The sequence below is a fragment of the Salmo salar genome, chromosome ssa09 (genome assembly GCF_905237065.1).
Source record: "Salmo salar chromosome ssa09, Ssal_v3.1, whole genome shotgun sequence".
In the NCBI taxonomy this organism is placed as follows: Eukaryota; Metazoa; Chordata; class Actinopteri; order Salmoniformes; family Salmonidae; genus Salmo; species Salmo salar.
In genome coordinates, this window is record NC_059450.1 from 107,855,310 (window position 1) to 107,882,614 (window position 27,305).

A 27,305-nucleotide genomic window follows, 5' to 3' on the forward strand; every position below is an offset into this window, starting at 1 on the left:
CATTGGCATCTATATCTGTGGAACATGGTGGGCCTTACTTTGTAAGTCACAACAATCTATTTTTCCATTTGTAAAAAGTTCTGGGATTGGGATTTTAACCAGTTGAATGAAAGGGCAAAATGTAGATTTCCGCCTAAATAAACATACCCAAACATCATTATTTTTCATGAGGAGGCTACAAACAATAACGGGTAATGCTGCATAGCTTTAGAAAGGTCTGGAAGTCCCCTTTCTGGTAAAAATAGTAAGAAAATTGCTGATTTACATTGTACATTGTCCCGTGAGGCTCAGTTGGTAGAGCATGGTGTTTGCAACGCCAGGGTTGTGGGTTCGATTCCCACGGGGGACCAGTACGAAAAGAAAAAAACAATTATGAAATGTATGCATTCACTACTGTAAGTCGCTCTGGATAAGAGCGTCTGCTAAATGACTAAAATGTAAATGTACAAATATTATGAAAATCATAGATTTTTTTCAGATTCAACAAAACTGGGGCAATAGGGCATGAAATGTTGGAAATTATTTCTAAATATAGTAACAATCAAATGGTAAACGACGTACTAAAGTTTTCACATTTCTTAGAACTAAAATAAATATGATCAAACTTAGTGACAGTGCAATATTAGCGCACAACAAACTCTTCAGTTTTAAATCAACGGGCTCCCGAGTGACGCATTGGTCTAAGGCACTGCTGTATCACAACCAGTTGTGATTGGGAGTCCTATAGGGCGGCGCACAATTGGCCCAGCATCGTCTGGGTTTGGCCGGTGTAGGCCGTCATTGTAAATAAGAATTTGTTCTTAACTGACTTGCCTAGTTAAATAAAGGTTAAATTAAAAATAAAATGTCTCAAGACTTAAAAATCCTTCTTTAACCTGTCTCCTCTCTTTCATCTACACTGATTGAAGTGTATTTAACAAGTGGCATCAATAAGGGATCCTACATTTCACCTGGATTCACCTGATCAGTCTGGGTCTCGACCGAGCCCTGTGAAACTGGGTCCTGGACTTTCTGACGGGGCGGGGTATTCGATGCAGCAACCTTTCGGTTACTGGCCCAATGCTCTAACCACTAGGCTACCTGCTGGTTACTGGCCCAACACTCTAACCACTAGGCTACCTGCTGGTTACTAGTCCAACGCTCTAACCACTAGGCTACTGGCCCAACACTCTAACCACTAGGCTACCTGATGGTTACTCGTCCAACGCTCTAACCACTAGGCTACCTGCTGGTTACTAGTCCAATGCTCTAACCACTAGGCTACCTGCTGGTTACTGGCCCAACACTCTAACCACTAGGCTACCTGCTTGTTACTGGCCCAACACTCTAACCACTAGGCTACCTGCTGGTTACTGGCCCAACACTCTAACCACTAGGCTACCTGCTGGTTAATGGCCCAACGCTCTAACCACTAGGCTACCTGCTGGTTACTGGCCCAACACTCTAATCACTAGGCTACCTGTCGCCCCAAAAAGATGAAATGAACACCTGTAGTGTTATAGTAAATAATTTAGTGGTGTTGTTCTGCACTCTAATTATCAATTTGTCTCCCTCTGCCATATGGATGCATTGTATGATAGACCTGATCCCAGACTGACCCCAGACTGGATCCATTGTATGATAAACCTGACCCCAGATTGACCCCAGACTGGATCCATTGTATGATAAACCTGACCCCAGACTGACCCCAGACTGGATGCATTGTATGATAAACCGAGAGCAACTGGCAGCAAAAGAGCTGAGCACAGAACTCTGAGATTTACTGCAGCAGGTAACTTTGATTGTAAACTACATCAAACCATATCCAGTGTGCTCACGCCTGTTGGCAAAACTATGTGGAGATATGAGATCAGAGCAGTGGCAATTTTAGCATGTATATCTTGGTGCACCCCCCGCCAAACAAATTGGGATGCATGCCAGCAAAGCCTCTACACCACACAACACTAAACAATACAAGAATTGCACTATAACGGTGACAAACAGTGCCCACAAACTGTTAGGGCCTACATAAAGTCCCAACAGCAGAGTCCCAACACCTTACCACTGCTACATGTGGCTTTCAGCGGAGCCTTGTCTGGCAGCCAAACACTTAATTCAGCCTTATTTACTGCCTTTTAAAAAACATAGCTGATATGTCTGACTTGCTTAAACAAATGTGGTTTCTACTGACAATTGAGATGTACACACTATGGCATAAGGGGACGACAAGCGGATAAGAGGCAATCCGAAATTTCGATTAAGACATTAATGAGCGAGCGACGACGGACGTAGTCAATATAACTATTTGTTCAGCACTTTTGAAATGTACAGCGACATAATTCAGAACATGGGCCATTCTTACAGTGTAAGAATGGCCCAACAAGTCAGAACCGTAGAATAAATAAAGGGGGCATATAAACAGAAAATGAATGCTCTTACAATATTCAATGATTACATTTCTCTAAAACAGGTTATAGGCTACATGTGCACTACCAAGTTAGAACAGAATGCGAAATTAAGAGGTGAAAATAGACTAAATTATTAAGGTGAGGCACATTGAATGCTGTTTAATTTGACATGTCAAATAACACAGTTGTCACGGTTGTCGAAAGGAGGAGCGGACCAAAGTGCAGCATGTTTGTCTTCCACATTTTATTTTCACTGTGAAACTATGCAGTACATATAAATAAACTGAATAACAAAACAACAAACTGTGACGCAGCGGTAAAACATACACTGACTCAAAAACAATCTCCCACAAACCCAGGTGGAAAAAAACCCTACTTAAGTTTGATCTCCAATTAGAGACAACGAGGACCAGCTGCCTCTAATTGGAGATCACCCCAAACAAAACCCCAACAAAGAAATACAAAACTAGAACCTGACAACATAGAAATAGAAAACACAGAAAAAAAACTGTCACGCCCTGACCTACTCTACCATAGAAAATAACATCTTTCTATGGTCAGGACGTGACAACAATTCTATTATAGAATGTTGTGTGTGCTGAATTTGCACGTGCCAAGCGCCACCACTACTATCAGTAGCACTGTCAAAGCTGTACAAAGAAAGTTGGCAAACAAGCACACACCGGCCACGAACGATGTGTTTACAATACCGTGTTGGTTAAAATAGACCAAATTATTAGGGTGAGGCACACGGGCTACTAACAGCTTACTAAAACAACATACACTTAGTATTACTTTCTTAGCTACGGTATACATATCTCCCTGGCATATTACATCATAAAATACATTTTGGACTCACCTTGTGAAGGTGGTACGGCGGTCCCTTGTGGCCACATTTTGTCATGAAACCTTGTCATTAAAGTCTGTCATTCTCTGGATTTATGGTGGGAACTCGGGAAAAAAAACACACAGCCACTCCATTGAATAGCACGCTAACGTTAGTGGTTGCTTTGCAACACTTGCAGTTAGCCAATGATTCCTTCAAAATGACTCATTGTTGAATTTGCGATTTCCAACTTGTTGTGTTTATGTCCAATGGCCGATGAGCACCGATACGTTTTATCTATAATTTCTCTTCATTATTTCTCTTCATATGACAAGGATTTAAAAGGATTTGCCAGTTGAATGTCGACTTGATTCATGATGATGACTGCTAGCTAAGACTTTGAAAGTATGATGTTGACATGATCAGTCCAATCAAAGCTAATGTACATTTAACGTGATTTGACGTAATTTTATCTGTGGCCAATGACCTTCTTGGAAGGGCCCCTGTAATTTAACTCTATGGCAGGACCCAAAGGGCTGAAATGTTGGATGTCCATCGTTACTAAGGACTTAAACTTAAACTTGTCCACGAGTGACAGAACACTGAGCCAATCACGGCGCAATGCTCCTATTTTCTGCTGGCTTGCCCCACCACCACAGAAAGCACTGAGCTAGGTTGAAACACCTACATTTTGGAGCTGCCTTACTCAAGAAAACAAGAAAGAGACCATGTATGTATGCAGCTTTATTCACTGATTTATATTTATATTTATTTACATTGTTTGCAAACTGATATGTGACACGTATTCAGTGCTCTCATCTGCATTAATGTAAATGTAAATGTAATGTAAATGCATTAAAACCACATTTCCATCCAGGTTGGATGTGACAGAAGAGATGAGGTGCTCACTGTCGACCCCCTGACTTTGAGAATCTCCGACGCGACATGCATTCATTTTTATTTTATTTTATTTCACCTTTATTTAACCAGGTAGGCCAGTTGAGAACAAGTTGTCATTTACAATTGCGACCTGGCCAAGATAAAGCAAAGCAGTTCCACACATACAACAACACAGAGTTACACATGGAGTAAAACAAACATACAGTCAATAATACAGTAGAAAAATAAGTCTATATACAATGTGAGCAAATGAGGTGAGATAAGGGAGGTAAAGGCAAGAAAGGCCATGGTGGCAAAGTAAATACAATATAGCAAGTAAAACACTGGAATGGTAGATTTGCAGTGGAAGAAAGTGCAAAGTAGAAATAGAAATAATGGGGTGCAAAGGAGCTAAATAAATAAATAAATACAGTAGAGGAAGAGGAAGTTGTTTGGGCTAAATTATAGATGGGCTATGTACAGGTGCAGTGATCTGTGAGCTGCTCTGACAGCTGGTGCTTAAAGCTAGTGAGGGAGATAATTGTTTCCAGTTTCAGAGATTTTTGTAGTTTGTTCCAGTCATTGGCAGCAGAGAACTGGAAGGAGAGACGGCCAAAGGAGGAATTGGCTTTGGGGGTGACCAGAGAGATATACCTGCTGGAGCACGTGCTACAGGTGGGTGCTGCTATGGTGACCAGTGAGCGGAGATAAGGGGGGACTTTACCTAGCAGGGTCTTGTAGATGACCTGGAGCCAGTCGGTTTGGTGACAAGTATGAAGCGAGGGACAGCCAACGAGAGCGTACAGGTCGCACTGGTGGGTAGTATATGGGGCTTTGGTGACAAAACGGATGGCACTGTGATAGACTGCATCCAGTTTATTGAGTAGGGTATTGGAGGCTATTTTGTAAATGACATCGCCGAAGTCGAGGATCGGTACTATGGTCAGTTTTACGAGGGTATGTTTGGCAGCATGAGTGAAGGATGCTTTTGTTGCAAAATAGGAAGCCAATTCTAGATTTAACTTTGGATTGGAGATGTTTGATGTGAGTCTGAAAGGAGAGCTTACAGTCTAACCAGACACCTAGGTATTTGTAGTTGTCCACATGTTCTAAGTCAGAACCGTCCAGAGTAGTGATGCTGGACGGGCGGGCAGGTGCGGGCAGCGATCAGTTGAAGAGCATGCATTTAGTTTTACTTGTATTTAAGTGCAGTTGGAGGCCACGGAAGGAGGGTTGTATGGCATTGAAGCTCGTCTGGAGGGTAGTTAACACAGTGTCCAAAGAAGGGCCAGAAGTATACAGAATGGTGTCGTCTGCGTAAAGGTGGATCAGAAACTCACCAGCAGCAAGAGCGACATCATTGATGTATACAGAGAAAAGAGTTGGCCCAATAATTTAACCCTGTTGCACCCCCATAGAGACTACCAGAGGACTCTATCAGAGAAGTAGTTGGTGAACCAGGCGAGGCAATCATTTGAGAAACCAAGGCTATTGAGTTTGCCGATGAGGATGTGGTGATTGACAGAGTCGAAAGCCTTGGCCAGGCCAATGAATACGGCAGCACAGTATTGTTTCTTATCGATGGCAGTTACGATATCGTTTAGGACCTTGAGCGTGGCTGAGGTGCACCCATGACCAGCTCTGAAACCAGATTGCATAGCGGAGAAGGTGGTTTGAAACGGTCGGTAATCTGTTTGTTGACTTGGCTTTCGAAGACCATAGAAAGGCAGGGTAGGATAGATATAGGTCTGTAGCAGTTTGGGTCAAATGGGGAAGGCTTGGGCAAGTAGCTGTGGAGGGGTGCAGTGCTGTTGACTGCGGTAGAGGTAGCCAGGTGGAAAGCATGGCCAGCCGTAGAAAAATGCTTATTGAAATTCTCAATTATAGTGGATTTATCAGAGGTGACAGAGTTTCCTATCCTCAGTGCAGTAGGCAGCTGGGAGGAGGTGTTCTTATTCTCCATGGACTTTATAGTGTCCCAGAACTTTTTTGAATTTGTGATGCAGGAAGCTAATTTCTGCTTTATAATCTAGCCTTGGCTTTTCTAACTGCCTGTGTATATTGGTTTCTAACTTCCCTGAAAAGTTGCATATCACGGGGGCTGTTCGATGCTAATGCAGAACGCCACAGGATGTTTTTGTGTTGGTTAAGGGCAGTCAGGTCTGGAGAGAACCAAGGGCTATATCTGTTCCTGGTTCTAAATTTCTTGAATGGCGCATGCTTATTTAAGATGGTGAGGAAGGCATTTAAAAAAAATAACCAGGCATCCTCTACTGATGGGATGAGGTCAATATCCTTCCAGGATACCTGGGCCAGGTTGATTAGAAAGGCTTGCTCACTGAAATGTTTCAGGGAGCGTTTGTCAGTGATGAGTGGAGGTCGTTTGACCGCAGACCCATTACGGATGCAGACAATGAGTGATCACTGAGATCTTGGTTGAAAACAGCAGAGGTGTATTTAGAGGGCAAGTTGGTTAGGATGATATCTATGAGGGTGCCCGTGTTTACGGCTTTGGGGTGGTACCTGGTAGGTTCATTGATAATTTGTGTGAGATTGAGGGCATCAAGCTTAATTAAGCCACACCCATCTCATTAGTGGTGGTGAGATAAGAGGCATTATGTCAGACTAGTTTGTAATTGACTGTCATAGCCCCACATTAAAAGTATGTGATGGTGAGTTGAGAATACAATCATAAATACTGTTAGGATGTTTTACAATTGACTGCTGTAGTCCCAAATAAAAAAGTAAACATTGGCTGTTAACTACAACCTTTTATTCATGTGGTTGTAGTCATGAACATTTTCAGATATCAAAATGGGGTTATGGGCCAAAAAAGTTTGCGAAACCCTGCTGTGTGGTGTAAAGCATCATTTGCATATTTCCCAGGGTGCATTGTCTTTCTGAGTGAATTGTAGAGTTACTATCATTTAAATGAATCTCCATCACAATACAATACACATATCATAAGGCCTTACTTTGATGGCCTAGTTTTACCCTAACACAGTGGTGTTAGGAAACTCCTGGTATACAAGCCACATCAGGCCAGCAAGTCACATTATGCTGGTTTACAAAACAATGTGTAATTCCTATCAGAATCCACCCAGAGTCAGTAAACCTACCCAGAGTTAGGACAACCACCCAGAGTTAGGATATCCACCCAGAGTTAGAATATTCACCCAGAGGACAACCACCCAGAGTTAGGACATTCACCCAGAGTTAGAATATCCACCCAGAGAACAACCACCCAGAGTTAGAATATTCACCCAGGGGACAACTACTCAGATTTAGGACAACCACCCAGAGCAAGGATATCCAACAGTTCAGAGTTGTATTCAGCTGCATTCAGATGACTATCATGATTTGGATACTTTATTTGAAGAAAAGGAAATTACAAACTAAACTATTTAAACTGGAACAATCATTTCAGTAACGGGTGCAATAAATCTAACTGCCTGATTAGATTAGTTTAGAAAAATATATGTTATTTATCTTTGTGTAGCATAACATGTATCAATCAATTAATGCATGTAAAAACACAAGTATTAAAAACAATCCTAATAAAAAAATCATCCTGCTGTAGAGCATGCTGGGAAATATGCTAATGTAGGGTATTGTTTTGATTGGACTGTTTACTCTCCAAGTGTAGTTTTTATTTATTTTTCTATTTATTTAACCAACAAATTCTTATTTACATTGACTGCCTACCAAAAGGCAAAAGGCCTCCTGCAGGGATGGGGGTTAGGATAAAAATATATATATATATATATATATATATATATTGGACAACACACATCACGACAAGAAAGACACCACAACACTACATAAAGAGAGACCTAAGACAACAACATAGCAAGGCAGCAACACATGACAACACAGCATGATAGCAACACAACATGGCAACAGCACAAAACATGGTACAAACATTATTGGGCACAGACAACAGCACAAAGGGCAAGAAGATAGAGACAACAATACATCACGCAAAGCAGCCACAACTGTCATTAACCTTTCTGGCGCAGGGGTCCTGCTAGGGACCCACCTCGACAACATCCGGTGAAATTGCAGAGCGCCAAATTCAAAATACAGAAAATGTCATATTTAACCTTCATGATAATACAAGTGTCATACATGATTCTTTATCTTAGAACCTTGGCAATCTAACTATATTGTCAGATTTCAAAAAGGCTTTACGGCGAAAGCATTTGATTATCTGAGGTCAGCGCCCCACAACAACATATTATCCAAACAAGCACGGGCATCACAAAATGCCAAATAGTGACAAAATAAGTCACTTACCTTTGAAGATCTTCCTTTGATCGCAATCACAAGAGTCCCGGGAACACAATGAATGGACGTTTTGTTCAATAAAGTTCCATCTTTATATGCCAAATAGTCCATTTAGTAGGCGTCATTGTGTTCAGTAATCCACCCGTTCAGAATGCAGACATAGGAGTTCCAAAACTTACCAGTAATGTTTATCCAAACAAATCAAACAACGTTTCTAACTCATTATTAGGTACTCTAATGTTTAAATAAACGATAATATACGGAGCGAACAATTTTCAATAGGAAAGGAAAAGAACGCAGCGCTCCCTCGGTCACTCCTCAATGAGACTAGTTTTGCCATGGGACTTCCTCAGGATAAACAACTATTCCTCGTTGGTTTTTCAGAATAAAAGCCTGAAACCATGTATAAAGAATGTTGACATCGAGTGGAAGCCATAGGAAGTGCAATTTGGGAGGCGGAAGTCTTTGTATTCAATAGGTTAAGCTTGGAATTGGCTGGCAGGTCAACAGAAAAAAATTGGTCCTAGGGTTTTCGCCTGCCAAATCAGTTCTGTTATACTCACAGACATAATTTTAACAGTTTTAGAAACTTTAGAGTGTTTTCTACCAATTATATGCATATCCTAGCTTCTGGGCCTGAGTAACAGGCAGTTTACTTTGGGCACCTCAGTCATCCAATATTCCGAATACTGCCCCCTATCCCTATTAAGAGTGTCTACGATTGAGTCTTTGAAAGAAGAGACTTGAGGTAAAACTGTCCAGTTTGAGTGTGCAGCAAACTTGCTGCAGTGAACTGAAAAGACGAGCAACCCAGGGGGTTATTTTACAAAGTGAATTTAATTCCTGAATCAACACTATAAATGTTACACTGAAAAATCAACACTGGACAATTTGCTGTGGAGAGAGAAAACTGCATAAAAGTGAATTCCATTCTATTTACCCGCTTAACTCGGGTGGGAATTCCCTGCTATGTGCCTACAGGATGTATTCTGTCAATCTAACCTGTATGCTAAATGCACGGAGAAAGAACGAGCTGTTCATAGCCCCATATGACCATAATATACCATATCAAAACCTAGTGGTCAGCTTAAAAACTAATCAAATGAAAAGTCGTTCATTCCAGAATTTCGTTTTACTTTTAAAAACACAAGTCATCCCACAGTCAGACAAATGGATGATGCAACAGAAACACTATCTTCTTCTGTTTCTTCTGTTGTTCTGTGTGTCCATTTCATTCCGATCAGGACGGTGTCCAGGTAAACAAACAACAAAAACCGAAACAACAAACATGATTGTAAGGTCGCTTCCCAAATGGCTCCCTATTCCCATCTTTTGACAAGGTCACATCAGCACTATAAAGGGAAAAGTGTGCCTTTTGGGAAGCACAGCTAATCAGCATTCTGAATCTCAGACGTGACCTAGGCCAGTTTGAGCAGTTCTGTAACCATGACGCCCACCCGGTCAAACACCTCATGTATTGGAGCGTTACACATGAAGGCAGATGTGACCAGCTTGTTCTTCACATCGATGTGGACCTCCCCCACTTTCTTATTCACGTGTTTACAGCCCAGCTCCTTCATGGAAGTTGCCGTCTTGGCATAGGGCCATCTAGTGACAGGAGGGAGAAGAAAAGCAGCTGGGTTAAAAACATACTGCTTTGTTCTGTTAACCCCTGCGAAAAATCATATCGCCATTAGCATAACACAATTTAATAATTAAAAAAATTATAATAATAATTCAAATTATATCGTTTTATAGATACACCTCTCCTGAATCGAACCACGTTGTCCGATTTCAAAAAGGCTTTACAGCAAAACAAAACATTAGATTATGTTAGAGGAGTATATCGTAAAAGTAGCCACATAGCCATTTTCCGACCAACCACATGCATCACAAATAACCAAAAAACAGCTAAATGCAGCACTAACCTTTGACAATCTTCATCAGATGACACACCTAGGACATCATGTTACACAATACATGCATTCTTTTGTTCGATAAAGTTCATATTTATATATAAAAACAGCATTTTACATCGGTGCGTAACGTTGACTAACTATTTTCCCTCAAATGCATCCGATGAAACAGAGCTACAATTTACTATTCGAAAACATTTTTAACCTGTTAGGGCTAGGGGGCAGTATTGACACGGCTGGATAAAAAACGTACCCGATTTAATCTGGTTACTACTCCTGCCCAGTAACTAGAATATGCATATAATTATTGGCTTTGGATAGAAAACACCCTAAAGTTTCTAAAACTGATTGAATGGTGTCTGTGAGTATAACAGAACTCATATGGCAGGCCAAAACCTGAGAAGATTCCACGCAGGAAGTGGCCTGTCTGACAATTTCTTGCCCTTCTTGATTATCTCTATCCATTACAGAGGATCTCTGCTGTTACGTGACACTTCCTACGGCTCCCATGGGCTCTCAGAAGGCGGCAAAAAGCTGAATCGTGGCTTTGCAGGCTCTGGCTGAAAAAAAGGAGCGCGTTTGGGTAGTGGCTGGTTACAGTACTGTGAGACTCAGGCTCGTGCCCGCGTCGACCGAATGCTTTGTTTTCTTTCCTCTGTTTACCTAAACGCAGATTGACGGTCAGAATATTATAACTTTTTTACGAGAAAAATGGCATAAAAATGGATTTTAAACAGCGGTTGACATGCTTCGAAGTACGGTAATGGAATATTTAGAATTTTTTTGTCACGAATTGTGCCATGCTCGTGACCCTTATTTACACTTCGGATAGTGTCTTGAACGCACGAACAAAACGCCGCTATTTGGATATAACGATGGATTATTTTGGACCAAACCAACATTTGTTATTGAAGTAGCAGTCCTGGGAGTGCATTCTGACGAAGAACATCAAAGGTAATCAAACTTTTGTAATAGTAAATCGGAGTTTGGTCAGGGCTAAACTTGGTGGGTGTCTAAATAGCTAGCCGTGATGGCTGGGCTATGTACTCAGAATATTGCAAAATGTGCTTTCACCGAAAAGCTATTTTAAAATCGGACACCTCGATTGCACAAAGGAGTTCTGTATCTATAATTTAAAAATAATTGTTATGTTTTTTGTGAACGTTTATCGTGAGTAATTTAGTAAATTCACCGGAGGTTTTCGATGGGTATGCTAGTTCTGAACGTCACATGCTAATGTAAAAAGCTGGTTTTTGATATAAATATGAACTTGATTGAACAAAACATGCATGTATTGTATAACATAATGTCCTAGGTGTGTCATCTGATGAAGATCAAAGGTTAGCGCTGCATTTAGCTGTCTTCTGGGTTTTTGTGACATTATATGCTAGCTTGAAAAATGGGTGTCTGATTATTTCTGGCTGGGTACTCTGCTGACATAATCTAATGTTTTGCTTTCGTTGTAAAGCCTTTTTGAAATCGGACAGTGTGGTTAGATTAACGAGAGTCTTGTCTTTAAAATGGTGTAAAATAGTCATATGTTTGAGAAATTGAAGTAATAGCATTTCTAAGGTATTTGAAAATCGCGCCACGGGATTACACTGGCTGTTGCGTAGGTGGGACGATTTCGTCCCGCCTAGCCCAGAGAGGTTAAAATGTAATATTGTCATTCTAAGATTTATAGATGAATATCTCTTGAAAGCACCTGTAATGCCAGATTTAAAAATAACTTTACTGGGTAATCACACTTTGCGATAAAAGGGGATGCGATACTCAGAACAATAGGCTAGTAATAGCAATAGGCTAGCCATCTTGGAACAATCGCATATCACATCTACTCTTGTATACTATTGTCAATAATCCCTTACCTTTGGTTGTCTTCATCAGAAAGCACTTCCAGGGATTCCAGGTCCACAACAAATGTATTTTAGTTCGAAAAAATGACTCCTTTATGTTCCAAGAGCTTGTTCTTGTTAGCGCGTCTGAAGGCTGATCCAAATGCTTCGTCGGCCACGGGACAGCCATTTCGAGAAAATGCATTTTTTTCCCCATTTAGGTTCGTTCAAACATGTCAAACGTTGTATAACATAAATCTTCAGGGCGTTTTTCAACAAGAGAGCCAATAAGATTCGAGGGGGACGATTGCATTGTGTTTCAAAACGTTTCGAAAGGGGAGGGTAACCAGGGGCGCCGGCGTCATAATGGTGATTGCCCTCTCCGTGTGACCACGTTCCACAGCGTCTCATTCATTCAATTTTAACAGTAGAAGGCTCAAACCAATTTGTGAAGACTAGGGACATCTAGTGGAAGCAATAGGAAGTGCTCAATGAACCATAGCTCACGGTGTGATTAATAGGCAACGTGATGAAGTTGAGTTCGCAATTCAGAATTCCACTTCCTGTTTCCATCTGTCTCGGGGTTTTGACTGCCATATGAGTTCTGTTATACTCACAGACACCGTTCAAACAGTTTTAGAAACTTTAGGGTGTTTTCTATCCACTAGTATTAATTATATGCATATCCTAGCTTCTGAGTTTGAGTAGGAGGCCGTTTAAAATGGGCACGAATTTTTTTCTAAAATCGCTTTAGCGCCCCCTATCCTAGGGGAACGCCAAGAGGTTAAAACAGAGACATATCAGCACACTCTCTCTCTCTCTCTCTCTCTCTCTCTCTCTTTCTCTCTCTCTCTCACACACACACAAATACGTTGCCCTGTTCACACACACCTGTGACATTGTAACCCACCTCTCACACTCCTTGTCCTGTCCCACGGTGATCTCACACCCCGGCAGGGCCTTAGCAGCTAGGACAGGGGAGATGCAGCACATTACCTGCAGCGTGGAACCACTTAATCAGCTTCTCTACTTGGGGTTGAACTGTTTAAAGGAGTGGTGACATTGTAACAGAGATAGAGAATAAAGGAGTGGTGATATAGTGTCACGCTCGTCATACGAACTGGAAGCATACTCGGACCAACGTGCAGCATGATCTGGGTTCCACATATTTCATTTAAGTGAAACGCACAAAACAATAAAGAATAATTGATACGTGAAGCTCAAGCAGTGCTCACAGGCAAGTACACAGAAACAAGATCCCACAAAACACTGTGGGGAAATGGCTGCCTAAATATGATCCCCAATCAGAGACAACGATAAACAGCTGCCTCTGACTGGGAACCATACCAGGTCAACATAGGAACAGAGGTTCCGGACTGGAATGTACGCCGCACCCGGACTGGGCACCGGAACCGAGAAAGGCTCCTGCCATGGAGCTGAGTTGGCCGCCATGCCTGGACTGGGCATCGGCGCAGAGGAAGGCTCCGGCCTTGGAGCGGGAATGGACGCCGTGCCTGGACTAGGCACCGGCGCAGAGAAAGGCTCTGGCCTTGGAGCTGGACTAGACGCCGTGCCTGGACTGGGCACCGGCGCAGAGGAGGGCTCTGGCCTGTGGACCGTCATAGGAGGTTCCGGACTGTGGGCCGTCGTAGGAGGTTCCGGACTGTGAGCCGTCGTAGGAGGTTCCGGACTGTGAACCGTCGCCGGAAGCTCTGGACTGTGAACCGTCGCCGGAAGCTCTGGACTGCGGACCGAACTGTCGCCGGAAGCTCTGGACTGGGGACCGTCGCCGGAGGCTCTGGACTGGGGACCGTCGCCGAACTGGGGAGGCGCACTGGAGGCCTGATGCGTGGGGCCGGCACAGGTTGCACCGAACTGGTGACACGCACTTCAGGGCGAGTGCGAGGAGCAGGCACAGGACGTACCGGACTGGGGAGGCACACTGGAGGCCTGATGCGTGGGGCCGGTAAAGGTTGCACCAGACTGGTGACACGCTCTTCAGGGCGAGTGCGAGGAGCAGGCACAGGACGTTCCGGACTGTGGAGGTGTACTGGAGGTCTTGTGCGTAGAGCCGGCATAAATTGTCCCGGACAGATGACACACTCCGCACGGCCAGTGCGGTGAGCTGGCACAGAATGTACTGGGCTGTGGAGGCGCACTGGAGACCTGGTGTGTAGAACTGGCACAAATTGTACCGGAACGGTGACACACACCTCAGGGCGAGTGCGTGGAGGAGACACAGGACGTACTGGACTGGGGAGGCGCACTGGAGGCCAGATGCATGAAACCGGTGCAGATGACACTGGACTGGTGTCACGCTCCTCAGTACGCCTACGCTGCAGCACTCTCATTGCCACCACCTCTCGCCGGAATCTTTCATCGAGTTCCTCCTTCGACTTCCTGAAAAAAAACAATTCTGGGCTGTCTTTTGGGCTTTCCTTGTGGCCGCAAACCCCGGCGTCATCGCTGTCCTCCCTTCTCTTCCTGCGTCTGCTTCCACAGAAGGCTTTCATGTCCTGACAAGATTTCCTCCCAAGTCCAGGATATTTTCTCCTCGATCTCCTCCCTAGCCCAGGATGCCATCTCCTCCTGGGCACGCTGCTTGGTCCTGGTGTGGTGGGATCTTCTGTCACGCTCGTCGTACGAACTGGATGCATACTCGGACCAACGTGCAGCATGATCTGGGTTCCACATATTTCATTTAATTAAGTGAAACGCACAAAACAATAAAGAATAAACAATATGTGACGCTCAAGCAGTGCTCACAGGCAACTACACAGAAACAAGATCCCACAAAACACAGTGGGGAAATGGCTGCCTAAATATGATCCCCAATCAGAGACAACGATTAACAGCTGCCTCTGATTGGGAACCATACCAGGTCCACATAGAAACAGAACAACCTAGATACCCACCCTAGTCACAACCCGACCTAACCAACATAGAGAAAAAACAGGCTCTCTATGGTCAGGGCGTGACATATAGTAACAGATATAGAATAAAGGAGTGGTGATATATTAGAGAGATAGAGAATAAAGGAGTGTTGATGTAGTAACAGAGATAGAGAATAAAGGAGTGGTGATATAGTAACAGAGATAGAGTATAAAGTAGTGGTGACATAGTAACAGAGATAGAGAATAAAGGAGTGGTGATATAATGTCATATTGATAACAGATAAAGACAGGAGTGTGTTAGTCAGTTCCAGCATCATATAATCAATGTGCTGGTTCTAGATGAAGGAGTAATGCTCACCTGGGATAACGAGGGCGTCGAAGGCGGTGACCTCTAGCTTGGCAAGGTCAGACACATCGCCGCGGGCGATACGAGCACTCTCCTCCAGGACGTTGCGTTTCTCAGCAATGGGTTTCCCCTCACAGTGGTTCACTACATGCATTTGGTCCACGTTGGGGGCAAACATCTGGACCTGGGAGAGGGAAGCGGAAAGGAAGGGGAGGAGAAGAGAGGAGAGGGGAGAGGAGGGGGAGGAGGGGGGAGGAGAGGAAGTGAGAGGAGTGGGGAGGAGGGGGAGGAGGTGGGAGGGGAGGAGGGAGAGACTATTATCTTCTCTTATCCCCAGCCCTAACCCTAATGTAGACTAACCCTACCTTATCCCCAGCCCTAACCCTAATGTAGACTAACCCTACCTTATCCCCAGCCCTAACCCTAATGTAGACTAACCCTACCTTAGCTCCAGCCCTAACCCTAATGTGGACTACCCTACCTTATCCCCAGCCCTAACCCTAACGTAGACTAACCCTACCTTAGCCCCAGCCCTAACCTTAATGTAGACTGGATAGGCAGATAATATAATAACCGTAGTCTGGTAGCCTACCTACTGTTTATTACCCATAATAACCCTACTCTGGTAGCCTACCTGCTGTTTATTACTCATAATAACCCTACTCTAGTAGCCTACCTACTGTTTATTACTCATAATAACCCTACTCTGGTAGGCTACCTACTGTTTATTACCCATAATAACCCTACTCTGGTAGACTACCTACTGTATATTACCCATAATAACCCTACTCTGGTAGACTACCTACTGTTTATTACCCATAATAACCCTACTCTGGTATTCTACCTGCTTTTAATTACTCATAATAACCCTATTCTGGTAGACTACCAACTGGTCAATTAACCTGTTGAGGACAGACGTTCCGCTAGCGGAACCCCGTTCCGTCTGCGGAACCCCTAGCCAACAGCCAATGGCATCGCACGGCGAGAAATACAAAACCAACTAAAATACCACAATTCAATTTTCTCAAACAATGAACTATTTTACACCATTTTAAAGATAAGACTCTCGTTAATCTAACCACATTGTCCGATTTCAAAAAGGCTTTACAGCGAAAGCAAAACATTAGATTATGTTAGGAGAGTACATAGACACAAATAATCATACAGCCATTTTCAAAGCAAGCATATATGTCACATAAACCCAAACCACAGCTAAATGCAGCACTAACCTTTGATGATCTTCATCAGATGACACTCCTAGGACATTATGTTATACAATACATGCATGTTTTGTTCAATAACGATCATATTTATATCAAAAACCAGCTTTTTACATTAGCATGTGATGTTCAGAACTAGCATACCCATCGAAAACTTCCGGTGAATTTACTAAATTACTCATGATAAACGTTGACAAAATACATAACAATTATTTTATGAATTATAGATACAGAACTCCTTTATGCAATCGCGGTGTCAGATTTTAAAATAGCTTTTCTGCGAAAGCATTTTGAAATATTCTGATTACATAGCTCGGCCATCACGGCTAGCTATTTTGTCACCCACCATGTTTGGGGCTCACTAAACTCAGAATTACTATTAGAAAAATTGGATTACCTTTGCTGTTCTTCGTCAGAATGCACTCCCAGGACTTCTACTTGTCACACTCTTCGTCGTCTGATAATGAGAAATCACTGTCGAACAAATACGCAGCGGGTTGCGTGCTCAACATCATATTTATTAAATACGTTGAACACGAAAAAAACAAGAAATGCAGAAAACACGACAGGAGACAGTTTTGCAGGCTATGACAACTAGCAGTGCAAAAATCAACTACCCACAAAACCCCAGGTGAAAACAAGCTCCTAATATATGACTCTCAATCAGGAACAACGAAGTACAGCTGTTCCTGATCGAGAGCCACACAGACAAAGAAATACACAAACCAGAAAACCCCTAGACAACCAAAAACCAGAACATACACCCAAACCCCGGAACACATAAATATAACACCCCTTTAACCTACACATAACCCCCGGACCACATAGAACAAATACCCTCTGCCACGTCCTGACCAAACTACAATTACAAATAATCCCTAATACTGGTCAGGACGTGACACTACTTCAACAACAAATGTTGTTTTGGTTCCAAATAATCCCTAGTTATATTCAAATAGCTCCGTTTTGTTCGTGCGTTCAGGTCACTATCTGAAGGGTGACGCGCGAGCACATTTCGTGACAAAAAAAATCAAAATATTCCATTACCGTACTTAGAATCATGTCAAACGCTGTTTAAAATAAATGTTTATGCTATTTTTCTCGTAAAATAGCGATAATATTCCAACTGTTGTATTCATTCAAAGGCTGAAAGAAAAAAATGGAGTAGTCTCGTGACCGCACATCTCCAGTCTCACTGTCCCCAGGCTGACCACTTACAAATTCTGCTGCTGTTCTTTGCCCAGAGACAGCAGACACCCCATTCCACTTTCTGGCGGCTTTAGAGAGCCAATGGAAGCCTTAGAAAATGTCACGTTACAGCACAGATGCTGTATTTTCGATAGAGATGCAACGGAAGGACAACAAATTGTCAGACAGGGCACTTCCTGTATGGAATCTTCTCAGGTTTTGGCCTGCCATATGAGTTCTGTTATACTCACAGACACCATTCAAACAGTTTTAGAAACTTTAGAGTGTTTTCTATCCAAATCTACTAATAATATGCATATTCTAGTTTCTGGGCAGGAGTAGTAACCAGATTAAATCGGGTACGTTTTTTATCCGGCAGTGAAAATACTGCCCCCTAGCCATAACAGGTTAACAACTTGACGAAGAATTCTAACAAGGCACCCCGACCCCCGACCTCATGTATTTCCGTCTTTTCCTCACGCCAATGATGGGGATTTGGGTCTGGCCCATCGTCTCTCCAGCTAAATCAACTTACTGTTCTACTCAGCCCTTATGTTCCTTCACTACCTCCGAGCGAGAGGAGTGAGAGAGGGGTGAGAGGGGAGTGACAGAGGGGTGAAAGAGGGGTGAAAGGAGTGAGAGAGGGGTGAGAGAGGATTGAGAGGAGGGAGAGAGGACTGAGAGAGGGGTGAAAGAGGGGTGACAGAGGGGTGAGAGGACTGAGAGAGGACTGAAAGAGGGGTGAGAGAGGAGGTGAGAAGTGAGAGGGGTGAAGAGGAGTGAGAGGGGCGAGAGAGGAGCGAGAGAGGGGTGAGAGAGGGCCGAGAGAGGGGTGAGAGAGGGGGGAGAGAGGGGTGATAGAGGCTCATTGGATGGTATTGTCATGTAAAACCTACATAACCCTTTTTTTATGAGCATTCTTGATGCTCCAGATAGAGGAATGAGAGCGCCACATTTACCGGCACCACTCTGTGTCACTCTCTGTCACTCTCTGTCACTCTCTGTCACTCTTCATCATTCTTGATGCTCCAGACAGAGGAAGTAGAGCTTGTCCTTCTAGGAAGATTCACAGTGTCATTGTGAAATGGTTGACAATGTCACCATTGTGAACACTAGTGAGGTGTGTATGAGAATGTGTTTGAGCAACTTCTGAGTAAAAACAATCAGATGATAAAGAGGAATGAGGAAGAGAAGAGAAGAGAAAACACTAATGTGAATATTCAGACAACACAACAATGTCCTCCTCTACGTTGTTCTCAGGCTCCTCCTGATGAGGTTCACCTGAAGGAAGCAAAAATAAACTAAATGTCACCTGTCAATATTAGATGCCTCAGTTTTGACTCACACCAGGTAGCTTCACAGCAGAATGTCCTGAATCACCCCACATTGAGTTCTGTCATGAAGTTATGAGAGGTAGGCTAACTTCCTTGACCCCTCTCCAAGAGAAACACACAGCATTACATCACAATGTCCTAAATCACAACGTTGATGTCAAAGTGCATTACGCCATGCATAGCTGCCCTCACGGAATGACATGTAGAACAACTTGTTTGACCCCTCTCAAAGATAGACTAAAACACTATAAAGGTGTCTTCTGTTAGCCCTGGTTGGACATTTCCCAGATCAACCTCTAACCCTCTCCTGGGTACCTTCACAACCGTTTCCTTACTGCTTTTATCTTATCTTGTTTATATCTTTCTCATTAACCTAAAACATGTTGATAAGTAGGCTAATTTGGATGTGAGGAATTTTGGTACCTGCAAAGAGTGATGACTGCACAGTACAGTATGTTTCACTGGTAGGAAGTAATCTAAAGATGAGACAATGGAGCTGTTGTTCACCCAACACCTGTTCTCTCTCACCAGAGACATTGTTTAGTTAGTGTTTAATTAACAGGTTCTTTCTTCTGGGGTTAGTTTATTCTGGTGTGTCACCTCGATGCTTTTTGACAGATCTCTGTCTTCCTTCAGGTGGATCTCATCTGGAGATGCCTCAGTCTTGACTCACACCACGTAGTTTCACACTAGAATTTCCTGAATTAAGCCACAATGAGTTCTGTATTACTCTTCCTGGGGTCAGGCATAATTAAGGCAGTTATACAATTTTAAAAACATTACAATACATTCACAACAGACTTCACAGCACACTGGGGGTGTGCCCTCAGGCCTATACTCCACGACCACATATCTACAATGCAAAATGCATGTGTGCGTGCCTCCTCCGCTTTGAGCCATGAGAGATTGACACGCATATCATTATTGTTAGCTCTCCGTGTACTTTCAAGGGCCAGCCGTGCTGTCCTGTTCTGAGACAACTGCAATTTTCCCAAGTCCCTCTTTGTGGCACCTGGCCAAACTACTGAACAGTATTCCAGGTGCGACAAAAACAGGGCCTGTAGGACCTGCCTTGTTGATAGTGTTGTTAAGAAGGCAGAGCTGCACTTTATTATGGACAGACTTCTCCCCATCTTAGCTACTGTTGCATCAATATGTTTTGACCATGACAGTTTACAATCCAGGGTTACTCCAAGCAGTTTAGTCACCTCAACTTGCTCAATTTAAACATTATTCATTACGAGATGTAGTTGAGGTTTAGGGTTTAGTGAATGATTTATCCCAAATACAATGCTTTTAGTTTTGGAAATATTTAGGACTAACTTTTCCATATTACCCATTCCGAAACAAACTGCAGCTCTTTATTAAGTGTTGCAGTCATTTCAGTGGCTGTAGTAGCTGACGTGTATAGTGTTGAGTCATCCTCATACATAGACACACTGGCTTTACTCAAATCCAGTAGCATGTCGTTAGTAAAGATTGAGAAAAGCAAGGGGCCTAAACAGCTACCCTGGGGAATTCCTGATTCTACCTGGATTATGTTTGAGAGGCTTCCATTAAAGAACACCGTCTGTGTTCTGTTAGACAGGTAACTCTTTATCCACAACATAGCAGGGGGTGTAAAGCCATAACACATATGTTTTTTTTTTCCAGCAGCAGACTATGATCCATACTGTCAAAAGCTGCACTGAAGTCTAACAAGACAGCCCCCACAATCATTTGATCATCAATTTCTCTCAGCCAATCATCAGGCATTTGTGTGAGTGCAGTGCTTGTTGAGTGTCCTTCTCTATAATATGCTGAAAGTTTAAGCGTCTTGATCATCAATATTTGCGCTGATATCGCCTTGTTGGTGTTGTTCCTACGACATCATAATTAATGTTGCTCCAGGACCATCATTGCAACTGACCAGTAGTTAGTTGGTTATGAATAATGACATCACAACAGTCTAATCTTAACTTCTATGGGTGAGCGTCCCACCCTAGTCAACAGCCAGTGGAATGGCGTGGCGCGAAATACAAATACCTCAAAAATGCTATAACTTCAATTTCTCAAACATATGACTATTTTACACCATTTTAACCTGTTGGGGATAGGGGGCAGTATTTGCACGGCTGGATAAAAAACGTACCCGATTTAATCTGGTTACTACTCCTGCCCAGTAACTAGAATATGCATATAATTGTTTGATTTGGTTAGAAAACACCATTCAAACAGTTTTAGAAACTTTAGGGTGTTTTCTATCCAAATCAAACAATTATACCAAAACAGGGGATCTCTGGCATAACGTGACATTTTCTAACGCTCCCATAGTCTCTCAGAAGGCGCCAGAACAATGAATGGTGGCTTTGCAGGCCATGGCTGAAAAACATTAGCGCATTTGGATAGTGGTTGATCTGAGGACAATGAGACTGGAGGCGCGTGCACGAGCCGACACCATGTTTACTTTCTCTCTCTTTGAACGAAAACAACGACTCACGGTCGGAATATTATCGCTTTTTTACGAGAAAAATAGCATAAAAATTGATTTTAAACAGCGGTTGACATGCTTCGAAGCACGGTAATGGAATATTTAGAATTTTTTTGTAACGAAACGCGTCGGGCGCGTCACCCTTCTTTACCCTTCGGATAGTGTCTTGAACGCACGAACAAAACGCCGCTATTTGGATATAACTATGGATTATTTGGAACCAAACCAACATTTGTTATTGAAGTAGAAGTCCTGGGAGTGCATTCTGACGAAGAACAGCAAAGGTAATCAAACTTTTCTAATAGTAAATCGGAGTTTGGTGAGTACCACACTTGGTGGGTGTCAAAATAGCTAGCCGGAGCCGGAGCCAATAAAGGAGTCAAGCGTTGAGTTCGACACGAGATTCCGGGAAATGGTACTGGCAGAAAGAGCACTGAGGAGCGGGTGTGCAGAGGGGCAAGAAATGCATTACGGGGTGATGCGCACTATCTCGCCCATCCGCACACACAGTCCGGTGCGGTCGGTACGGGCTCCGCTGCGTTGCCATGCGAGAGTTGGCCGGCAGCCAGGAAGAAGTGCGCCGGCTCAACGCATCTGGCCTCCAGTGCGTCTCCTTGGCCCAGTTTATCCTGCGCCTGCTCTACGCACGGCAGCCTTCATTCCCCAGCACAGCCCAGTACGCCCTGTGCCAGTGCTCCGCCCGTGCCGGGCTACAGTGACCATCCAGCCAGGACAGGGTGTGCCAGCCCTGAGCCCCAGACCTCCGGTGCGCCTCCACGGCCCAGTGTGCCCCATGCCTGCTATGCGCACCCAGTCTCCTGTAAGTCTCCCCAGTCCGGGGAGACCGGTCCCACCTCCACGCAGGAGGCCTCCAGTGACGCTCCTCAGCCCGGAGCCTCCAGTGACGCCCCTCAGCCCGGAGCCTCCAGCGATGCCCCTCAGCCCGGAGCCTCCAGCGATGCCCCTCAGCCCGGAGCCTCCAGGGACACCCCTCAGCACAGAGCCTCCAGCGACGCCCCTCAGCCCGGAGCCCCTAGCGATGCCCCTCAACCCGGGGCCTCCAGCGATGCCTCTCAGCCCGGTGCCTCCAGCGACGCCCCTCAGTCCGGAGCCTCCAGCGACGCCCCTCAGCCCGGGGCCTCCAGCAACACTCCTCAGCCCGGGGCCTCCAGCGACACTCCTCAGCCCGGGGCCTCCAGCGACACCCTTCAGCCCGGGGCCTCCAGCAATACGCCTCTCAGCCCGGGGCCTCCAGCGACGGCTCTCAGCCCGGGGCCTCCAGCGACGCCCCTCAGCCCGGTGCCTCCAGCTACGCCTCTCAGCCCGGCACACCTAGCGACGGTCTGCAGCCCAGAGTCTTCAGCGACGGTCTGCAGCCCAGAGTCTTCAGCGACGGTCTGCAGCCCGGAGCCGCCAGCGGTGGTCGGCAGCGCAGAACGGGAGCTATGCCCGGAGCCAGAGCCACCTCCATAGCTGGAGGATTGGCGGAAGGGCTTGGGGTGTAGCACAGGAACCATCGTAGATGGTGGCCACCCTCCCTTCCCTCCCTTTAGGTTTGGGGTTGATTTTGTGGTTTTTTTGTTTAGGGTGCAGTCGGGGTCTGCACCTTTGGGGGGAGTACTGTCACGTCCTGACGAGTGAAAGGGTCATTTTGCCATAGTAGAATGGTCAGAGCATGGCAGGGGGGTTGTTTTGTGTGTTTTGGGGTTGGTTTGTTTCTAGGGTAATTTGTTCTAGTTTTCTGTTTCTATGTTTCATTTTCCATGTGTGGCCGGGTATGGTTTCCAATCAGAGGCAGGTGTTTTTCGTTGTCTCTGATTGGAAGCCATACTTAGGCAGCCTGTTTCCTTTTGGGTTTTGTGGGTGGTTGTTTTCTGTTTAGGATACCTGACAGAACTGTTTGGCTTTCGTTTTCTTTGTGAAGTGCTTTTTCATAAAAAACAATAAAAGATGAGCACTCAACACGCTGCGCCTTGGTCTGTTCAATACGACGCCTGTGACAACAACAGTCTTATTGTTTGGGGTTCTAGTCAAGATGCTAAAAACCGCTGCTAGAATCCTTACTAGAACAAAAACACTGTTCATATTACTCCAGTGCTAGCCTCTCTACACTGGCTTCCTGTTAAGGGTAGGACTGATTTCAAGGTTTTACTGCTAACCTACAAAGCATTACATGGGCTTGCTCCTACCTATCTTTCCAATTTGGTCCTGCCGTACATACCTACATGTACGCTACGGTCACAAGACGCAGGCCTCCTTACTGTCCCTGGATTTTCTAAGCAAACAGCTGGAGGCAGGGCTTTCTCCTATTGAGCTCCATTTTTATGGAATGGTCTGCCTATCCATGTGAGAGACGCAGACTCGATTTTGACCTTTAAGTCTTTATTGAAGACTAATCTCTTCAGTGGGTCCTATGATTGAGTGTAGTCTGGCCCAGGGGTGTGAAGGTGAATGGAAAGGCACTGAAGCGATGAACCACCCTTGCTGTCTCTGCCTGGCCGGTTCCCCTCTCCCCAGTGGGATTCTCTGCCTCTAACCCTATTACGGGGGCTGAGTCACTGGCTTACTAGAGATCTTCCTGGCCTATACTCGGCCTTGTCTCAGGGTAGTAAGTTGGTGGTTGAAGATATCCCTCTAATGGTTAGGGGCTGTGCTTTGGCAAAGTGGGTGGGGTTATATCCTGCCTGGTTGGCCCTGTCCGGGAGTATAGTCGGACGGGTCCACAGTGTCTCCCGACCCCTCCTGTCTCAGCCTCAAGTAATTATTCTGCAATAGTTTATGTGTCGGGGGGCTAGGGTCAGTCTGTTATATCTGGAGTATTTCTCCAGTCTTATCCGGTGTCCTGTGTGAATTTAAGTAAGCTCCCTCAAATTCTCTCTCTCTCTTTCTCCTTCTCTTTCTCTCTTTCTCCTTCTCTTTCTCTTTCTCTTGCTCTTTCTCGATCTGTCTCTTTCTCTGTTTGTCTCTTTCTCTTCTCTCAGAGGACCTGAGCCGTAGGGCCATGCCTCAGGACAACCTGGCCTGATGACTCCTTGCTGTCCCCAGTCCACCTGGTCGTGCTGCTGCTCCAGTTTCAACTGTTCTGCCTGTGGCTAAGGAACCCTAACCTGTTCACCCGTTTGTTTTTGACTCTCTCTCTCTACCGCACCTGCTGTCTCTAACTCTGAATGATCGGCTATTAAAAGCCAACTGACATTTACTCCTGAGGTGCTGACCTGTTGCACCCTCTACAACCACTGTGATTATTATTATTTGACCCTGCTGGTCATCTATGAACGTTTGAACATCTTGGCCATGTACTGTTATAATCTCCACCCGGCACAGCCAGAAGGCCACCCCTCAGAGCCTGGGTCCTCTCTAGGTTTCTTCCTAGGTTCCTGCCATTCTAGGGAGTTTTCCTAGCCACCGTGCTTCTATACCTGCATTGCTTGCTGTTTGGGGTTTTAGGCTGGATTTCTGTCTAGCACTTTGTGACAACGGCTGATGTAAAAAGGGCATTATAAATACATTTCATATAAATTTGATTGACTAATTCGTCCCACCTACGTAACAGCCACTTGAAGCCTGTGGCGCGATTTTCAAAACCTTAAAAATCCTATTACTTCAATTTCTCAAACATATGACTATTTTACAGCTATTTAAAGACAAGACTCTCGTTAATCTAACCACACTGTCCGATTTCAAAAAGGCTTTACAACGAAAGCAAAACATTAGATTATGTCAGCAGAGTACCAAGCCAGAAATAATCAGACACCCATTTTTCAAGCTAGCATATAATGTCACAAAAACCCAGAAGACAGCTAAATGCAGCACTCACCTTTGATGATCTTCATCAGATGACAACCCTAGGACATTATGTTATACAATACATGCATGTTTTGTTCAATCAAGTTCATATTTATATCAAAAACCAGCTTTTTACATTAGCATGTGACGTTCAGAACTAGCATACCCCCGCAAACTTCCGGGGCATTCGCTAACATTTTACTAAATTACTCACGATAAACGTTCACAAAAAGCATAACAATTATTTTAAGAATTATAGATACAGACCTCCTCTATGCACTCGATATGTCCGATTTTAAAATAGCTTTTTGGTGAAAGCACATTTTGCAATATTCTAAGTACATAGCCCAGGCATCACGGGCTAGCTATTTAGACACCCGGCAAGTTTAGCACTCACCATAATCAGATTTACTATTATAAAAGTTTGATTACCTTTTGTTGTCTTCGTCAGAATGCACTCCCAGGACTGCTACTTCAATAACAAATGTTGGTTTGGTCCAAAATAATCCATCGTTATATCCGAATAGCGGCGTTTTGTTCGTGCGTTCCAGACACTATCCGAAATGGTAAAGAAGGGTCGTGCGCATGGCGCAATTCGTGACAAAAAAATTCTAAATATTCCATTACCGTACTTCGAAGCATGTCAACCGCTGTTTAAAATCAATTTTTACGCCATTTTTCTCGTAGAAAAGCGATAATATTCCGACAGGGAATCTCCTTTTCGGCAAACAGAGGAAAAAATCACAAAGGCGGGGGCGGTCGGGTCACGCGCCTAAGCCCAGAGTCCCTTGATCGGCCACTTGAGAAAGGCGATAATGTGTTTCAGCCTGGGGCTGGGATGACGACATTCAGGTTTTTCCCGGGCTCTGAGCGCCTATGGACGACGTAGGAAGTGTCACGTTAGAGCAGAGATCCTTAGTAAAAGATAGAGATGGAAAAGAAGTTCAAGAAATGGTCAGACAGGCCACTTCCTGTAAAGGAATCTCTCAGGTTTTGACCTGCCATTTGAGTTCTGTTATACTCACAGACACCATTCAAACAGTTTTAGAAACTTTAGGGTGTTTTCTATCCATATGTAATAAGTATATGCATATTCTAGTTACTGGGTAGGAGTGGTAACCAGATTAAATCGGGTATGTTTTTTATCCAGCCGTGTCAATACTGCCCCCTAGCCCTAACAGGTTAAGATGAGATAGTCCTCTAAGTATGGCTTTTCATGTGTATTTCAGATAATACAATCAAGCAGGGAGAGAGAGTTGGAGACAATGACAGACAGAGAGAGAGAAGACAGGCAGGCGAAGATGAAGGTGCAGGAGAGGGAAGGGGGAGCTTGGACCTCGCCCAAATCAGCCAAATGTGAATGTCATACCTAATCAATCCCTATCAAATAGGACACTCTACTAGGATACCCTACTTTCAGGATTAATGGTTTAAATATTATACTTGGCTCCATTACAGCCCCTCCTTAAAGGGGGTCCTCTGTTTCTATTGTACTTTGCAACACAAAAGTCTAAGCTTGCATCATCCATGAGTCAAACAAGGATGAAATAAGTGGACATGTGGCACGTGCACTAGGAGAAACTGGACAGACTGGACCTTGAAGGAATATGCCAGTCTTTTATCGGTGTCAACCATAAGCGCAAAAAGGCCTTTGGATCCTTTGCTTGAAGAATGGCAAGTCAAAACACATGTCATTGCCTGGAGAGGAGATGAGAGGATAGGAGAGGAGAGCAGAGGAAAGGAGAAGAGATGACTGGAGAGGAGAAGAGAATATAGGACGAGAGGAGAGAAGGAGAGAGGGCTGGAGAGGAGAAGATAGTACGAGAGGAGAGAAGGAGAGAGGGCTGGAGAGGAGAAGAGAATATACGATTTCAAAAAGGCTTTACAGCGAAAACAAAACATTAGATTATGTCAGGAGAGTACCCTCCCAAAAATAA

General features: G+C 44.2%; 1 pseudogene; it reads right to left on the bottom strand.

Annotated features, from left to right (window-relative positions):
* Positions 1 to 9,536: 9,536 nt before the first annotated feature.
* The window catches only part of LOC106612331 (glutamine amidotransferase-like class 1 domain-containing protein 3, mitochondrial), a 28,031-nt pseudogene continuing 10,262 nt past the window's right edge, over positions 9,537 to 27,305 (bottom strand).